Raw genomic sequence first — 17,567 nt, 5'->3', positions numbered from 1 at the left:
AATTCCCTAAGATGCATTAACCTGCTTTTCTTCCAAGAGAAGGTCAGTATGCTGAACATGATTGATAGTCTCTCTGTACAAAGAAACCATTCTACTCTTTCCTGCTTCAGCTGTGATCTTAGAGAGTGTAAGATGATAAATGGGGTGTTATGGGCCACTGCATACCATGAAATGGTAAAATAATGATGGATCTCCTATCTTGAGAATCTTTTATGTTCCAGGTAACTTATATACATTAAGAATATACTCATAATTCTTACAAATCCTTATATCTGTGAGATGATTAATTTTGCCATCCCCATTTTACAGAAAAGAAAAAGAGGCACATTTCAAGGTCATTTATCTAGCAAAAGACAGAGCTAGTTTTCAAGTTCATGCCACTCTCCATATGTGAAAAAATAACTACTATCTTTTCTTCCTAAGACATCTATGCTATGCTGCTGTGCTTAGTCCCTCAGTTATGTCCGACTCTTTGAGACCCCATGGAGTGTAGCCCACCAGGCTCCACTGTCCAGGTGAATTCTCCAGGCAAGAATACTGGAGTGGGTTGCCATGACTCCTCCAGGGTATCTATCCAACCCAGGGATCGAATTCAGGTCTCCTGAATTGCAGGTGGATTCTTTACTGTCTGAGCCACCAGGGAAGCCCTTGTCTATGTACTTTAAGATGTTTATGATAGGCAAAATGATGCTGCCCTCCCAGTTCCCTACCCCCAGCCAAAAGTGTCCACATCCCAATCTCCAGAACCTGAGAATATATTCCCTTACAAGGCAAAATGAATTTTGCAGATGTGGTCAAGGAAAGAATCTTGGAATGGGGAAATTATTTTTAGGATTATCCAGATATGCCTAATGTAATCACAAGGGTCCTTATAGGAGGGAGGCAAGGAAGATCAGAGTCAGAGAAGATACGACTATGCAAGCAGAGGTTGGAGAGATAAGACCATGAGCCAAGGAACAAGGGCAGCCTCTAGAGGCTGGGAGAATCAAGGAATGGATTCTGCCCTAGAGCCTCCAGAAGAGACACAGTCCTGCTGACACCCTGATCTCAGCCTTGTAGGCTCACTTTTAACTTCTGACCTCCAGAACTGTAGAATAATAAATATGCGTGGCTTTAAGCTCTCAGGTTTCTGGTATTTGTTACAGCCTCCATAGGAAACCAATGTAAAGTCCCACTGTATTTTAACTGTACTCTCTGATATCACTATTCACCTCATAATATACTTAATATTCACATATATACATATATTACAAGGTAAATAGTAGTATCAGAGAGTAAAGTATACAAAAATATGTATATATTACCAGGTAATTCTTGTCTGGGAAAGCCCATGGACAGAGGAGCCTGGAAGGCTACAGTCCATGGAACTGCAAAAGAGTTGGACACGACTTAGCAACTAAACCACCACACCAAAATAATTCCTCTATACTAATAACTCTTAACTTCTTCCAGTGCTTATAGTATACCAGCACTATAATAGGCACTTTACAAATAGTCATTTAATTTTTCTAACAACACGCTGTAGTGATAGATTCGTGTACAAAATGTTTGCAGAGTTGTTTCTAGAAACTGGTTGTTCAACAAGAGACTATATTTCCTATAATATTTCATTCATCTTAGTATGGCCACATGATAGATTTTGCTAGTGAAATCTGAGCAGAGGTAATGTGGTTAGGATTAAAATTCAACATTCAAAAAACAAAAATAATGGCATCTGGTTCCATCACTTCATGGCAAATAGATGGGGAAACAGTGGAAACAGTGAGAGACTTTATTTTCTTGGGCTCCAAAATCACTGTGGATGGTGACTGCAGCCATAAAATTAAAAGACACTTGCTCCTTGGAAGAAAAGCTATGACCAAGCTAGACAGCATATTAAAAAGCAGAGACATCACTTTGCCAAAAAAGGTCCGTCTAGTCAAAGCTATGGTTTTTCCAGTTGTCATGTATGGGTGTGAGAGTTGGATCATAAAGAAAGCTGAATGCCCATAGAATTGCAGTTCTTTTGAACTGTGGTGTTAGAGAAGACTCTTGAACTGCAAGATCAAATCAGTCAATCGTAAAGGAAATCAGTCTGAATATTCATTGGAAGGACTGATGCTGAATCTGAAACTCCAATACTTTGGCCACTTAATGTGAAAAGCCAAACGAAAAGCCATTGGAAAAGACCCTGATGCTGGGAAAGATAGAAGGCAGGAGAAGGGGATGACAGAAGATGAGATGGTTGGATGGTATCACCAACTTAATGGACATGAGTTTGAGCAAACTGTGGGAGTTGGTGATGGACAGGGAGGCCTGGCATGCTGCAGTCCATGGCTTTGCAAAGAGTTGGGCACGACTGAGCAACTGAACTGAACTGAATGTGGTTAGCAAGTCTGTATGCTTTCTTCACTCTTCCTTTCTCTGCTATACACACCTGGAAAATTGTGTATTAATAGAAGCAGCTTCGGTCCCTTTTCACTACTAAAATCTTTTAAAAGGAAGAAATAACTATCTAGCATTTAATCCACCAAGGCCTAGGAATTTATATTTTATATTGGTTAGTGTTACTTTAACCATACTGCATCGCTATGAAGTATACATTATTAACCTCATATTTAATGGTAATGGAATTAGGGCTCAGAATGATGAAATAACTTGACTAAGGTAAGAAATTTGAAAGTAGAAGAGACAGAGTTCTGACTCCAAAACTTTGTAGTTCTACAGTGTTACAGAGTATCTTAAAACTGTTGTTCAATTGTTTGTTGAACAGATCTATTTAAAATTAAAAAAAAAAAAAGTCTCTGGGTCATATTTTAGGTTTATAGGCAGTTTATAGATTAGTGTTAGTCCCTCAGTCCTGTGCGACTCTTTGCAACCCCATGGACTATAGGCTCCTCTGACCATGTAATTCTCCAGGCAAGAATACTGGAGTGGGTTGCCATTCCCTTCTCCAGGGCATCTTCCTGACCCAGGGACTGAACCTGGATCTCTCACATTGCAGGCAGATTCTTTATCGGCCAAGTCACCAGGGAAGCCCCTTTCGAGATTATCTTCCCTAAATCTCTTATAGTCCTTCAAACATGAGAAAAGGGGGGCCTAAAGATACAAGTAACTGGCTCACAGGAGGGACCAGAACCCAAGTCTTCTTTTCTTCATCCAAATGGTCCTATATATCAACTTGCTTTTTAGTCAAAAATGGTTTTCAAACATTTTAATAAAATATCATCCATGACCACTGAAGGTAGAGTGTCCTCCTTAGAATTAAAAAAAAAAAAATAATTAGCTGTTAAAAATACCTCTGAAGCTACAAATGATATATTTTTCCTTAGACTATGTATATGTGTGTGTTCATATTTATACCTTGTTTAAATATATCTATATAGATAGATAAACACACACCGTATTGTAATTTTAGTCTCTTATTCTATTGAGACTAAGTTATCCTCACATTATAAAAATAAAAGTGGCAGAGCACTGAACAGATGGAGAGTTAAAAGAATGAGTTGAGGATTCCACATCTTGGCAGTCTGAAAATATGTTCTACTATAGTAAACATATTTTTAGCAAACAAATAATGGCAACTCACATGTTGATCTCTCACTAGAACTCTCTAGTTTGGCTTATTTTGTTCTCTAAGTATGGCTGAACTTCTTTGCAAGAAGTGATGACTTCCACCACTTTTCAAGCCTGAAGATGAATTTAAGGATGCCGGAGAACAAGTTAAAATTGTAAAACTACAATTAACGATTTTGCACTGGGTAAAATTTTTCTTTCGAGATCAGAACATGGATATGGGATGAATCATTTTGATTTTTGCTACTGAAATGGTTTCAAGTTGGACATGGAAGTTCTACGGTGGAATGATTTCTCCACAAAGCTGTAATTTCTTTAATAATGATAGCTCTAGTGAAGGAAGGTCTGAACATCTGAATATACAATATGTCGAGAGATAATGACAGACTCACTGTATTTGTGATTCTACATGTTAAATTTTAATTTCAACTCAGTATCTTAGTATCAAGGAATCTAGGGGCTGGAATGCAACTTGAGGGTATAGAACAAAGGGTCTTCCCAATTTCTATTACCTTAAAGCTATAGCTGCATACTAAATATACTATTCATTTCTTAGTTTTTCTGTAAATTTTCAAACTAAAAATCAATTTTTAAAAATTATTAGCTTTCTTGAGGTGCAACCTACATAACGTAGAATTCACTTATACAAATTTAATAATTTTGAGTGAATTTACTGAATTGCACCCATAACCACAGTGAAAATTTAGAACATTTCCATAACCTTTAACGGATACATCCTACCCACTTTCACTCCTGGCTCCCACTTCAGCCCTAAACAAACACCAGTCTACCTTCTGTCTCATAGATTTGCCTTTTCAGGATATGATATATAAATGGAACGCCACAATATATGGTCTTCCATGTCTGGCTTCTTATGTTCCCTCGGAAGTCAGTCTGTCCAACTAAAAGCTGGGCTCAGATCACTTCTGGGACTCCCCAAGGGAGCCAGTGGGGCAAAGCACGGGATGGACTTCAGCATACCTTGATTCTGTGATCAGCTCACCCCACAGCCTCAGATCCTTCTGAGCAGCACAGAGAAAGAAACAACAGATCTTGACACTCCCACATTCTTTTAAGGAAGTCTTATGGTGACTTGGACTTCTTTTACAAAGTTAAATTCAACCATCTTCTCAGAGCTCCATCAGGGTCATGGCCTTTGCGGAGGGGCTGATCCCAGTGTTTCACTACACTGTACTGTTGTTAAGAGAGACTGGCTGAATGGATGAAGGGCAGGGACTTAATGCAAGTTTATGACCTGCACTTACTGGTAACTCTTCCTTCAGGAGGAATAACTGCAGTTCCAGATAGGGGAATGGAGTTCAATGAGTTACCCAAACCTGCTGGCGTCTGTTAGGCATACCTGGAGCTGGTCAGTATAGCTGAGGGATCCATGGCCATCCAAAGTTATCACAGACTGGTTAATACTCCATCTGGAGTGACTGAACACAACTTGTTCCTGTAAGAAGCTGGGGGACACTGGCTGCTCAGGGTCATGTAACTACTTAGCGTGCCAGAATCTCCTTCCTTATCAGAATTAACCAAACAAATTGCTTTACCAACTTAGAATGGCCAGTACACTGTATGTATCCATCTTTTCTGTCTAGACTGGCCAAGGATCCCCCAGTTGAGTCAAATTATACCACTAGAAGGTTACCATTTCTAGGGGTTCCCTTTCTCAATTCCCTTAAGTTTAAGCTTTGCAACCATGCAGCCCCTAGAACTCAAAGATTCATTTTTCAGAAGCTGTCCTAAAAGTAATGAGAATTACATTATCACAGTCTAATTTTGTATTGCTTTGTCCCTACCTTAATCAAGGATGAAACTCAAAGTTCTTGATAAATATATTTTTTCTGTCTGTTCATGAATTTCACCTCTAGCAGCACAATACAAATATCCCCTAGCTATCCCTCAAACCATGGCTTCAATTCTGAAGACCAACAGAACGGTGGTCCTATTTCCTTATTCATAACTGTGCTCTTCAAGGGGCTTGGAATGGCTTTGAATACCTTTTTTAAACAGTAAACACTCTGGGCCTACAGAACACTCAGCTGAGCACATCAAGGATGTTCTAAGAGGCAAGGAGAAGGGACAAGCAGCATAATGTTTTTAAGATTCATCCATGTTATAAAAAGTATCATATTTTCATTGTATGTATGTACCACAGTTTGATCACAGGAAAAGCAAGGGAATTTCAGAATTCCTTCTGCTTCACTGACCACACTAAAGCCTTTGACTGTGTTAGTTGTGCTCACAACAAATTATGGAAACTTCTCAAAGAGATGGAAATATTAGACCACCTTACCTGCCTCCTGAGAAACCTGTATGCAGGTCAAGAAGCAACAGTTACAACCAGATATGAAACAACAGACTGGTTCAAAATTGAGAAAGGAGTACGTCAAGGCTGTATACTGTCACCTGGATTATTTAACTTATATGCATAGTACATCATGTGAAATGCTTGGCTGGATGAAGCACAAGCTGGAGTCAAGATTGCCAGGAGAAACAAATATCAATAATCTCAGACATACAGATGACATCACTCTAATGGCAGAAAGTTAAGAGGAACTAAAAAGCCTCTTGATGAAGGCGAAAGAAGAGAGTGAAAGAGCTGGCTTAAAACTCAACATTCAAAAACCTAAGATTATGGAATCTAGTCCCATCACTTCATGGCAAATACACAGGGAAACAATGGAAACAGTGAGAGACTTTATTTTCTTGGGCTTGAGAATCACTATGGATGGTGACTGCAGCCATGAAATTAAAAGACACTTGCTGTTTGAAGAAAAGCTATGACAAACCTAGACAGTGTATTAAAAAGCAGTGATGTTAGTTTGCTGACAAAGGTCCATCTAGTCAAAGATATGGTTTTTCCAGTAGTCATGTTTGGATATGAGAGTTGGGCCATAAAGACGACTGAGAGCCAAAGAAATGATGCTTTCAAACTGTGGTGTTGGAGAAGACTCTTGAGAGTCCCTTGGACAGCAAGGAGATCAAACCAGTCAATCCTAAAGGAAATCAACCCTGAATATTCATTGGAAGGACTGAAGCTGAAGCTCCAATACTTTGGCCACCTGATGCAAAGAGCTGACTCACTGGAAAAGACCCTGATGCTGGGCAAGATAGAAGGCAGGAGACAGGGATGACAGAGGATGAGAGGGTTGCATGGCATCACCAACTCAATGGACATGAGTGTGAGCAAGCTCTGGGAGATGATGAAGGACAGGAAAGCCTCACGTGCTGCAGTCCAGGGGTTGCAGAGTCGAACACAACTGAGTGAACAACAACAGCAACAACAACCATAGTTTGATTATCCATTCACTAACAGGTATCTTGTTTATTCCTTGCTTCTTCATTTTGGCTATTATAAAGCTTCTATGAATATTCATGAACAAGTGTATGTGTGTGTTTCATGTTTCTTGAATATTTACCTGAAAGTAGAATTGCTGGGTAATATGATTAATTTATGTTTAACGTTTTTAAAAACTGTTTTCCAGAGTAGCTATACCATTTAAAAACCAGCAATGTATGCTAGTTTCTCCACATCTTCCCCAAAATTTGATATTATCACGTTTTTAATTTTAGCAATTTTGGTAGGAGTGTGTGATATCTCATTATGGCTTTATATTTCCTCATTGGCTAATGATGCTGAACATCTTTTCATGCGATTATCTGCCATCTGTATATCTTCTTTGATAAATATCTATTTGTATCTTTTGTTCATTTTCTAATTGGGATTTTTTACATATGGAGTTTTTAGCGTTCCTTACATATTATTCATAGGAATACTTTGTTCCATAGGGGGTTTACAAATACTTTCTTCCAGTCTGCATACTTGTCTCTTCACCTTTTTAAAAGAGTTGTTCACAAAGCAAATGATTTTAATTTTCTTGGTGATGAAAATATTTGAATTGTTCCTTTATAGATGATGCATTTACTCTCAAGTCTGAGAATTGTTCACCTGGTCCTAGGTTCCAAAGATTTTCTATGTTTCTCTCTGAAAGTTCTATAGTTTTGCACTTTCCATTTGAGTCCATGATTCATTTTGCATTAATATGTTTTTATAAGGTGTGGGGTCTAGGCTCTTTTTTTGTCTATAGCTGTCTGTCAATCAGCTCAGCTTGCCATAGCAAACTATCATAGGCTGGGAGGTTTCAGCAACAGAAATTTATTTTCTCATAATTCTGAACTCTAGAAGCATGAGATCAGGGTTGTGTTCTTGGTGAAGGCGCCTCTCTCCCTGGCTTGCGGAGAGCTCCCTTCTTGCTGTGTAGTCACATAGAGAAGGGAGGGGCAAGAGAAAGGGAGAGAACGTAGGTCTCTCTCTTCCTTTTTCTAATATGCATTAGGACTCTATCCTTAGAATCTCATTTAACCTTAAATACCTCCTCAAAGCCCTATCTTCCAAATATAGTCACCTTAGGGATTAGAGTTTCAACATACGAATTTGTGGGAGTGTGGGGCAGACACCATTCATAACATCCTATCACTCCAGGACCATTTGTTAAAAAGGTTATTCTTAAATTGTTTGTGCCCCTTTGTCAAAAATCACTTGGGCATATGTTGCAGGTCAATTTCTGGGCTCTCTGTTCTGTCCCCTTGATTTGTTCGCCTCTCTCTCTACCAATACCACACTGCCTTGATTACTGTAACTATTAAGCCTTAACACTGAAAAGTCTTTATTCATACTTTACTCTTCTTGAAAATTCTTTTGGCCTTTCTAGCACATTTCCTTTTTCACGTAAATTTTAGAATAAGCTTGTCTATGTCTACCAAACCATGCTAGGATTTTAATAGAAACTGCATTAGGTCTATAGATCACTTGACTCTTATAGGGCGACTCTTATATAGTCACTTGGCTAATGTATTCACAGGCCTAGAGAGGACATGGAATGCTGTGCAGAAGCAGTGCCAAAGGAGCAGGCAGCCTAGGACAAGTCAGAGTGCCTTTATCAGTAGCAATTCTGCTTTGGGCTGAAGGCAGTTGGAACTAACTGTATCATATCCTTGTTTCTTACTGTGAGTTCTTGCCAGAGTCCCAGACACAAAATTCACAGAGCATGAATCTGAGTCTTCCTTGTGGCCCTGGGGCCTGGCAATTCTAAACTTTGGGACCAATCTAGCCTCAAGGACAATCTCCAAATACCATTGACCTTAGGCTGCCAAGTTTGATGAAAGCAACATAGAGAACAAGCCTGGGCAAATGGACCCTCTTTCTTATTAGCTATGATTTAGACCCAGTGCCTCTGGGGAACCCTATGGTCCCAATGAAATGAACTGGAAAAATATTCAGGACTCTTTGCCCCTTTAGCTTTAAGTCTAGGCTAGGGACTGCCTCAGAGACAGAGGAAGCCTCCCTTCCCCTGAACCCCTCTACTGGTACCCTTGCAGTATCTACTTGACCTTCCCAGGACACAGATACCCCTTCCTTAGCCCCACAGGAAAAGAGAGAGTTCCAAAGCCAAATCCAGTAGGCAAAAAGGGAAAAACCACAGCGACACCATGGCATTTGAATTCCAGCATTGTTTTTTGGTTTATTTTTTAATCATTTTCCTTATTAGCCTGCAAGCTCAGCCCCAGTCCTGTAGCTGTGTACCAAAGCCTTGATCCCAACCAGTGCGGCATGGAGGTGGAGGTGGAGCTGGAGCCATAGGGGGAGGGTAGCCTCAGTCTCTCCCTAGAGGCTGCCTTTCCCCAAGCTCTTCCTAACTGCACAGCTGAATCTGTTTGCCTGTATTGGTGAAGAAATTGAGTTTCATAAATCATCATGCAGTTCACGTGGACGCTAACATCAGATAAACTGCCTGACAACCTAGCTGTAACAAATCATTGCTTGTTGCTATGCTGCTCCTCAGAGCTCGGAGAGAAAGATTCCATGGCGCAATAACAACTGGTTATGTGTCCCAGGGGCAGCCGAAGCCGTGGCTTCAGCCTTTCAGTGCCTTTGCTCATGTTGCCGCCTTCTTTTTAGAAGAGACCCCTCTATCCATCACCAAATCCAGCTCAGCCGCCTTCTGTGGAGTCTCCGTGCCCCCCACCCCTCAGCCGCTGCTCCTGCAGCAAAAGCGTCATGAATCATCCACACCTCCCGTTGCCCTAACAGGCCTCTTCTCTTATTGTTCTTCTAGCATGATTGGTTTTGTTCCTTATTAGATGGTAAGCTGTGGGCAGTGGGGAGCCAGAGAATGTTTCTGAGCCAGGCAGAAACCTAACCAGATTTGTTTCCATCAGATGACTGATGGTAATGGAGCATGCGATAGTTGGGAGAAAAATCTGAGGCTGAGTCACTGGGGAGGTGGTTCTGACAATGTAAGGGATGATGGGGGTGGATTTGGTGTGGGGGTAGTCAGAATAGAGACTATTGACTTTAATTCCAATGTGGTGGTACGTTTTACCTGAAACATGCGATTTAGATCTCTCAATCAGCAAAAGCAAGGAAGGGATTGCTGCTGATGGATTAAATGGGATCCGGCTCGTGCTCCACCTCACCTGTAGCAGTTACCTCTCTTCCTCCCACCACAGCAGTTAGTGTTCTGGGCTCTCATCGTGGGGTGGGGGGTGGGGGCGGCGGGTGAACAGTGATGTAGAAGCAAACCAGGGCAGAGGATTCATCCGTTACAGGTGAAAAGCAATGACCTAAATGGAGGTGGATGGATGGATGGCCTTCCCGCTCCTGTACCTCAGCGGTGTAATATATCTACTCGCCCAAGATTTGAATTTCAAACGTGGACAACAAGAGGCCGAATTTCTACACTAAAGAAGGTTGTTAAAATTCACAGAGCAGAGAAGCTCTTTAATAGACAAGATTCATGATGGTCTTTTCACAAGGAAGCAGAAGATTTATTACAAGCATGGGTTCTAATGTATGTTGTGCCTGATGCCCTCCCTCCTGAGGACAGAGAGGAGAGACACCAAGGGCATTCAGCCGGGTGCTCCCTATACGCACTTCCCATGTCCTTTGTTCATGGCTGCTTAAAGCCAGGGAAGGCCAGAATCGAGTCATGCTGACCATCAGCAATTTGTTTATGCTCTCGGAATCTTTGCTTTTTTAATTTTACACCTGCAGTTTGGAAGTAATCATGTGTTTCTTGTCTACCCTACAAGGTTTTGCTCAGATTGAGGCAAGGGAAAGGGAGTTATGACCTGGTGTTAAAATCTACCCTAAGCCAATCCATTGACTACAGAGAGTTCTTTTAGAAACACTAACCTGAGTCTGTGGCTTAAGCTTTAAAACAGCCTTCTACTGCCCTTACAAAAGTCCACAATCTTCAGCATGGCTACAGGTCCCAGGATGCTCTGGCCCTACTTGTCTGCCAGCCTCAACCTTCCATGTCCTTGGCACTCCAGCTGCACTTCTTTTCAGTTCCCTTAAGATACCATACTCTTCCTGAAGTTCCAGGTCTTTAAACATACTGTTCCCCTGCCTGGAAGATTCTTGCTCCTCATCTTCACTTGGTTAACTCTCATCCTCCTTTTAGAAATCAGATAAAAAGAACTTCAGTCATTTGGATCACAAATATTTATTTAGTACCTACTGTGTGTCAGGCTCTGATTTTTTTTTTTAATATTTATTTATTTGACTGGGTCAGGTTTTAGTTGCAGCACATGGGCTTGCCTGTGGCATGTGGGATCCTAGTTCCCTGACCAGGAATTGAACCTGTGTCATCTGCATTGCAAGGTGGATTCTTAACCACTGGACCGTAAGGGAAGTCCCAGGCACTGTTTTAGATGATGGGGACAGTAGTGAATAAAAGGCAGCGCCCTAGATCCTGTTTATCTTATATTCCAGCACTGGGAAGAAAGAGGAAACAAGTAAGCAAAGAATGGACAAGATAATTTTGGTGATTGTTGGAAAAACAAAGATGGGGTAGGGAACTTGGGGCTCTCTGGAGAGTAGTGGTTGGGTGGGAGATCTCTACAGGTTGATTAGATCACCTCTTAGTGACTGGAGCTGTCACACTGATAAAAAGGATACACCAGAGAGAGGCAGCAGCAAGTGCAAAGGTCCTGAGGCAGGACAAGCTTTGTAAAGCCAAGAGGAAAAAGACTTATTCCTAGGGCACAGTGATGGAGACAGACAGGTATACCATTGGTCAGAGAGGTAAGTGGGGCAGATCACCTAGGGCATTATAAACCATGGGTAAGGGCCCCAGATTTTCAGTTTAAATGTAAGTCACTGGGACATTTTAATTTATGTTCACATTTTTAAAAGATTACTCTTGATGCTATGGAGAATGGGTAGCAGATATGACAGAGAGAAAGCATGGAAGGAAAACCTTTGGAGACTCCTGCAGAAGGCAAGGTGGATGTGGTGGTTCAAGAAAGGGTAATACTGGTGGAATGGAATAAAACTGGGGTTTATTTTACAATAAGAGCCTGTATATCTTGTTCATGGATTGGACATTGGGGGTGAAGAAAACAGGTGAGAATACAGAAAGTAAGGAGAAATACACCTGGGGAGAAATTAAGATTTCAGTGTCTGCTATGCCAAGCTACCTTCTTATGGAAGACTTCCCTGATCTTCAGTTAGGGATCAGGTTAGAGCTTTTTAACTGGTCGCTCTGACAGCAACCCATAGTTCTTCTTTGTAACACTCCTAACGTTTATCATTTAGTATTTGTTCAAAAAAATTTCCTCCACTAGACCTGAGGGGAGGGACCCACCTGTGTTGTTTAACCTTGTTTTTCCAATGTTTTGCACAGTGCCTTGTAAATAGTTGTAGCTTATAATGTGATGTAATGATATTAACACCATTTAAAGAGTAGTGTCACTGTGCTAGATACTGTTCTGAGTACTTCACATGTATTAATTCATTCGACTTTCACAACAATCCCCTGAAATGGATACTATCACATCCATTTGACAGATAGGTAAACTGAGGCACAGAGAGTCAACTTGCCCAGCTAGCAAATGCCAATATATGAAGAGAGTTATTCATTACAAACAACATCTTATTCATGCTGCAAGCCAACACCATGAGGTATGCTTGTGTTTCCACCATCAGTTTGAGGCCAGGCATGCATGCTACGTCTCTCTAGTTGTGTTCGACTCTGAGACCCCATGGACTGTAGCCTATCAGGCTCTTCTGTCCATGGGATTCTCCAGGCAAGAATACTGGAGTGGGTTGACATGCCCTCCTCCAGGAGAAAGTCCTAACCCAGGGACTGAATTCGTGTCTCTTGTATCTCCTGCATTGTAGACAGGTTCTTTACCACTAGCACTACCTGGGAAGCCCCAGTTTGAGGCTGGCGAGACATATACATCTGTTGACAGAGCCAATCATGGGAAGCAGAGTCAGTGGGCTTTGGACCATTCAGAGGCTAATTGAGAAAAAGCTGTAATTGTGAAGACAGCATAGTACAGTGGTTGAGAGCCCTCACTTTGGGCCCAGACTGGCTTGGTTTGAAACACATCTCTACAACTCACCAGCTCTGGGACACCTTCACGGAATTGGGTTGGCCAGAAAGTTCCTTTGGGTTTTTCCTGTAACATTTCACCAAAAACCCGGATGAACTTTTTGGTCAACCCAATACTTAATGCCTATGTGACTCAGTTCCCCCACCTGTAAACCCCGGCACTATTAATAGTACCTGTCATCATTTGGAATGAATGTGATAATATTTGTAGAGCACTTAGCATAGTGTAGCTGTTATGGAAAGGAACTATAGTTTGCCTATGGGAAATGTCAAAACACCAGGATTCCCTGCTACCTTCAATCTTCTCCATAGGGCATTCATCCTGGATTAAGATGTTAGGATTAAAGATTCACTGGGGTTAGAATGGACAGTAATCTAATTCACCCCCTCTTCTTCATCACACAGATAAACTGGGACATGCTAGGAGGATGAGTAGGATGAAATGGACAAAACCCTAAGAGAGTCCCTTGGACTTCTGTATGTTAGAGGTTTAAAAAAGACTAGACATGTACTATCCAAAGCTAGAAAAATCAGACATCATTATGATCGGAAAAAAAAAATTCTTCCCAATCATTTCTAAGACAACCTCTCAACTTTCTGTGATTTGAGTGCCAAAGAGCAAGGACTATTAGAGTGTTCACTTACATTCTGAGTTTATTCATCCATCAATCAAAAAAGAAAACCAGAAAAGCTTGGGCATCTCTGATTTTCTTTTTCTTTTGTTGCTTCTTTCAGTCTTCTGGCACAGGGGTTAATGAAAAATGAATTGGTCAAATCCCAGCTCATCAGAAAGAGACAGACCAGGGCTAAAAATGTGTGGTAATCAGGCCCCAGATCATCAGGATTGCTTATGCTGAAGTAGACTTAAAAATAAGGTGTCTGAAAAGCCAGTCCTCCCATTTCTTTATAAGGAGCTTTCTTCAAGTTGTATTCCTTTCTGTCCAGCAATGGTCGATGATGTCAATTTCATTTCTACACTGACGACAGAAACAGCTCCTTATCAAGCACTTGGGCTACTGCACAAACCTGGCTTCGAGAAAGAACTGTCCTGATCTGACACATGATCCAAGTCAAAATATTTGAAATCCAATTTGAAACTGTGGCCTGGCATAACCAACACAATTCAGGGCTAGATATTTAAAAGCTGATGCAGAATGTACAATCCACTGGCAGAACATTTGCCCAGGGCTGGTGGATATGCAAATTGTTGCAGTCTTTCCAAAAAGCAATTTAGAAATACAGATCAAGAACCTGAAGAATGCTCAGACCCCTTAACCTGGTAATTTCAGCCATAGGAATTAAACCTGAGGAAATACTCAGAGATAAGGGGTAAGATCAACGTACAAGGTTGTTACCTACAGCACTATTTGCAACTACAAAAGCAAAGTAGGAACCAAAGAACATATCCAACAATAGCAAATTACTTAAATTATGCCATATTTCAATCAACCAAATACATGATTGTTTAAAGAAATGTTTAATAGGAGGAGAAAAACATTCCCATTGTGACCATGGTGGGGAGGAGAGAGGAATGCAGGATTCTAAGCAACATAATTCCAATTTGCTCAACCAATTCTATTTATCTATTTATCCACCACACGTCATCTGTCAACCCACCTAGAGAACAATGCCTAGAAAAAAGCCTGGCAGTAAATAAATATATTAATGGTAGTTACCTTGGAGTATTGGATGTCATGGGTGTTTTTCATCTTTACACTTTTCTGCATGTTCTAAGTTTTCTATAGTGAGCATGTACACGTCTGCTGCATGTGCAGTTGAGTGCTGCTCTTTGCGATCCCAGGGACTGCAACCCACCAGGCTTTTGTGTCCATGGAATTTTCTAGGCAAGAATACTGGAGTGGTTGCCATGTCCTACTCCAGGGATCTTCCTGAGCCAGGAATCAAATCCAAGTCTCTTGCATTTCCTGCACTGGCAGGCATAATCTTTACCATTGTGCCACCTGGGAAACCCATAGTGAGTACATGCTACTTTAAATGTGAAAGAGAGTTATAAAGAATATCAATTGCAGAAACAAGCTAACCCTAACTCTTCTTTCAAGGAAGATCAAAGAATCATTGGGGCCCTACCTTTATTCTCCTGCCTTCGTTCTCCCTCTCCTTCAACTCTTCTGCTGTGTCATTTTTTCTAAACTATTTTTTTTATTACATAACCCCTTGTGCTTTAAAAGATTCTCTAGCTCTTTACTGAATATATATATATATATATATATAGGCCATATATGGGCCATCTCTGTACCAGGTTGGAGAAGGCAATGGCACCCCACTCCAGTGTTCTTGCCTAGAGAATCCCAGGGACGGGGGAGTCTGGTGGGCTGCCATCCATGGGGTCGCACAAAGTCGGACATGACTGAAACGACTTAGCAATGCCAGGTTGGCGCCATGCTTTCCCCCTCACCTCCCATTACACTCCACATACTGCCTGTGCTCCAGAGCAGTCTCATATGCTCCTACCTGCAAGTTTCTTCTCCTTGGCCCGCTCCACTACAGAAGACTGGGTGCATGCCCAACATCCTCTTCTTACTTAAACAGGTTGCTTTCTGACATATACAGCAAACCAAATGCTGAGATGCCAAACTTTGCACCAAAGGGCTCATCCACAAGGCGACCAAACAGAAAGATGGAGAACTCTCAAACCAGCATCCCCTGAAATGAGGGGCTGGGGGTATTTATGGGATAAAGCTGAGGCATGGGAAGCATGGGAAAAGGTGATTGGAAATTAGAAAGTGATGTAATTGTTGTTCTGCTCAGGCAAAACTATGCTATAGGCTTCTTCATAGGCTGAAGATTCAAGAAATGGAGACATTAGCATGTTATGAGGGTGGAGTTTTGGGCCCTCTGATGTCAAAAGGTCATGGGCAAACACTTGTTCAAGCCCAATTGGAGGGCTGGTGGTCCTAAGCAGTCTTAACTGGCTTGAACTTAAACTGGACACAGCTGGCTCCAAGTTCTTGACAAACAACTTGGACAACTTGTTTAAGCTACCTGATGCTTGGAGAACATGCAAGGTATTTATAGCAACAGTTAAAGCAAGCTTGCTTGGTGAAGACATGTTACAGGTTTAGTTGATCTGACCGATGATTACCTTGATCTCACTCTCAGAGATTTTCACTTGTCTCCCCGTTGGTAGCATGTGTTCTAGCGATTTAGGCAAGTGCCTTAATTCCCCCTTGCTTTAGCTTTCCCATGTGAATAATGAGAAATGTATTGATAATAATAACATGCAACCTATACTATTGGTTGTCAAGATCAAAAGACCTAACACATGTCTAAGGCTTAGAACAGTGTCTAGCATAATATAAGAGTTCAAGAAATGTTCCTTATTCACATTAGAGGCTGTAAATTCCTTAAAGGTAGGATCCTAATTTCATCCCACTTTATAACTCCCACAGGACTTAACATCTTGCTTTGTCTCTGGCTGGATACTCAAAGATTATTTGTTGGGTAAATGTGTGACTGAATTACAGTTATATGAGCCTTATCTGACCATCCCCCTCACCCTTCTGGGCACCCTGTGACTAAATTGTCCCGCATCAATCATGTGGTCAGTATCAGTGCTCATTATGCACAGAGCCCATGCAATAGCTGTTTAACTCGGCACCAGATTTCTTCTGCTCCTAAAGCATCTGGGGACAGAGGGGTTGATGCTTGATACCCTGCTCCCAGGTTTTTACTCTGTTCAGATTTTTCCATTGCAAGTTGCAGAATAGCTACCTAATATTTTTCAGTCTTACTAATTTTCCTGGCCATAGCCTAAAGAAAATTGCATTAAGCCTCTTGCATTAGCCCACACGTTATACTATCACAAATGAACCTCAGGAACTGTGGAGTGGACTGCAGGGGAACCACCTACACAATCCATTTGCAAGTTAGAGAAAAATAAATAAATGAAGACAAAATATAACCAATTTATTTACATAACCACTGTGTGCTGGGCACTGCGATAACAGTTTCGTGCATTATCCTGCTGAAAAATGTTCTAGGCACTTAGAAGCTGCGTGATGATAGTCAAATCAGTTTGTCCCTCTAAGCCTTGGCTGATTTCCCCAGGCCACTTCTGCCCTGCCTGGATACCTCTCCTATTCTCTGACCTACCTGTCAACTGCCTACTAGAAAATTCTGCTTACAAGTGCAAAGTGGAGTTAATTATTTCCTACCCTGGACCATTCACCACCCACTCAGCTGCCCAATACAGAAATCTGGGTACACCCTCCCTCCCTTCTTTTCCCCTCACATATAATTGATTGCAAAATTATTTCAACTCTACCATGCTACACTTGCCCTCCAGATTTACAGCCATGACTTCAGTTCAGGCCTCTTTCATGTCTTATCTGCTTTATGGTAACAACCTCCCAGCTGGGCCCCCACCCCAAACCCCTCTCAGCCTTTCTAGTCTAGTTTCCTCACTATAACCCATGATCTCTCCAAAATAAAAGAATGACCTTGTCAGTCTCCAGCTTTTAAGCTCTCAGCGGCTCTCCATGAACTCCATCAGATGCCATCTGGCCCCTGCTTCTCTCTCATGCTTTATCTCCAATCCATCAGTTCCTCCCCTGCATACTTTGGACTTTTTATGCTACA

General features: G+C 41.4%; 1 long non-coding RNA gene across 1 annotated transcript in view; it reads right to left on the bottom strand.

Moving 5' to 3' along the window:
- The window catches only part of LOC129655290 (uncharacterized), a 37,089-nt gene extending 20,934 nt beyond the window's left edge, over positions 1–16,155 (bottom strand). Inside the window, exon 1 of the long non-coding RNA XR_008715870.1 lies at positions 15,441–16,155. This is a non-coding gene — a long non-coding RNA (uncharacterized LOC129655290). The remainder of the gene's footprint in view (positions 1–15,440) is intronic.
- Positions 16,156–17,567: the final 1,412 nt, after the last annotated feature.

Source organism: Bubalus kerabau, chromosome 6 (assembly GCF_029407905.1).
Source record: "Bubalus kerabau isolate K-KA32 ecotype Philippines breed swamp buffalo chromosome 6, PCC_UOA_SB_1v2, whole genome shotgun sequence".
In the NCBI taxonomy this organism is placed as follows: domain Eukaryota; kingdom Metazoa; phylum Chordata; class Mammalia; order Artiodactyla; family Bovidae; genus Bubalus; species Bubalus kerabau.
This window is presented reverse-complemented; position numbering and strand designations above follow the sequence as displayed.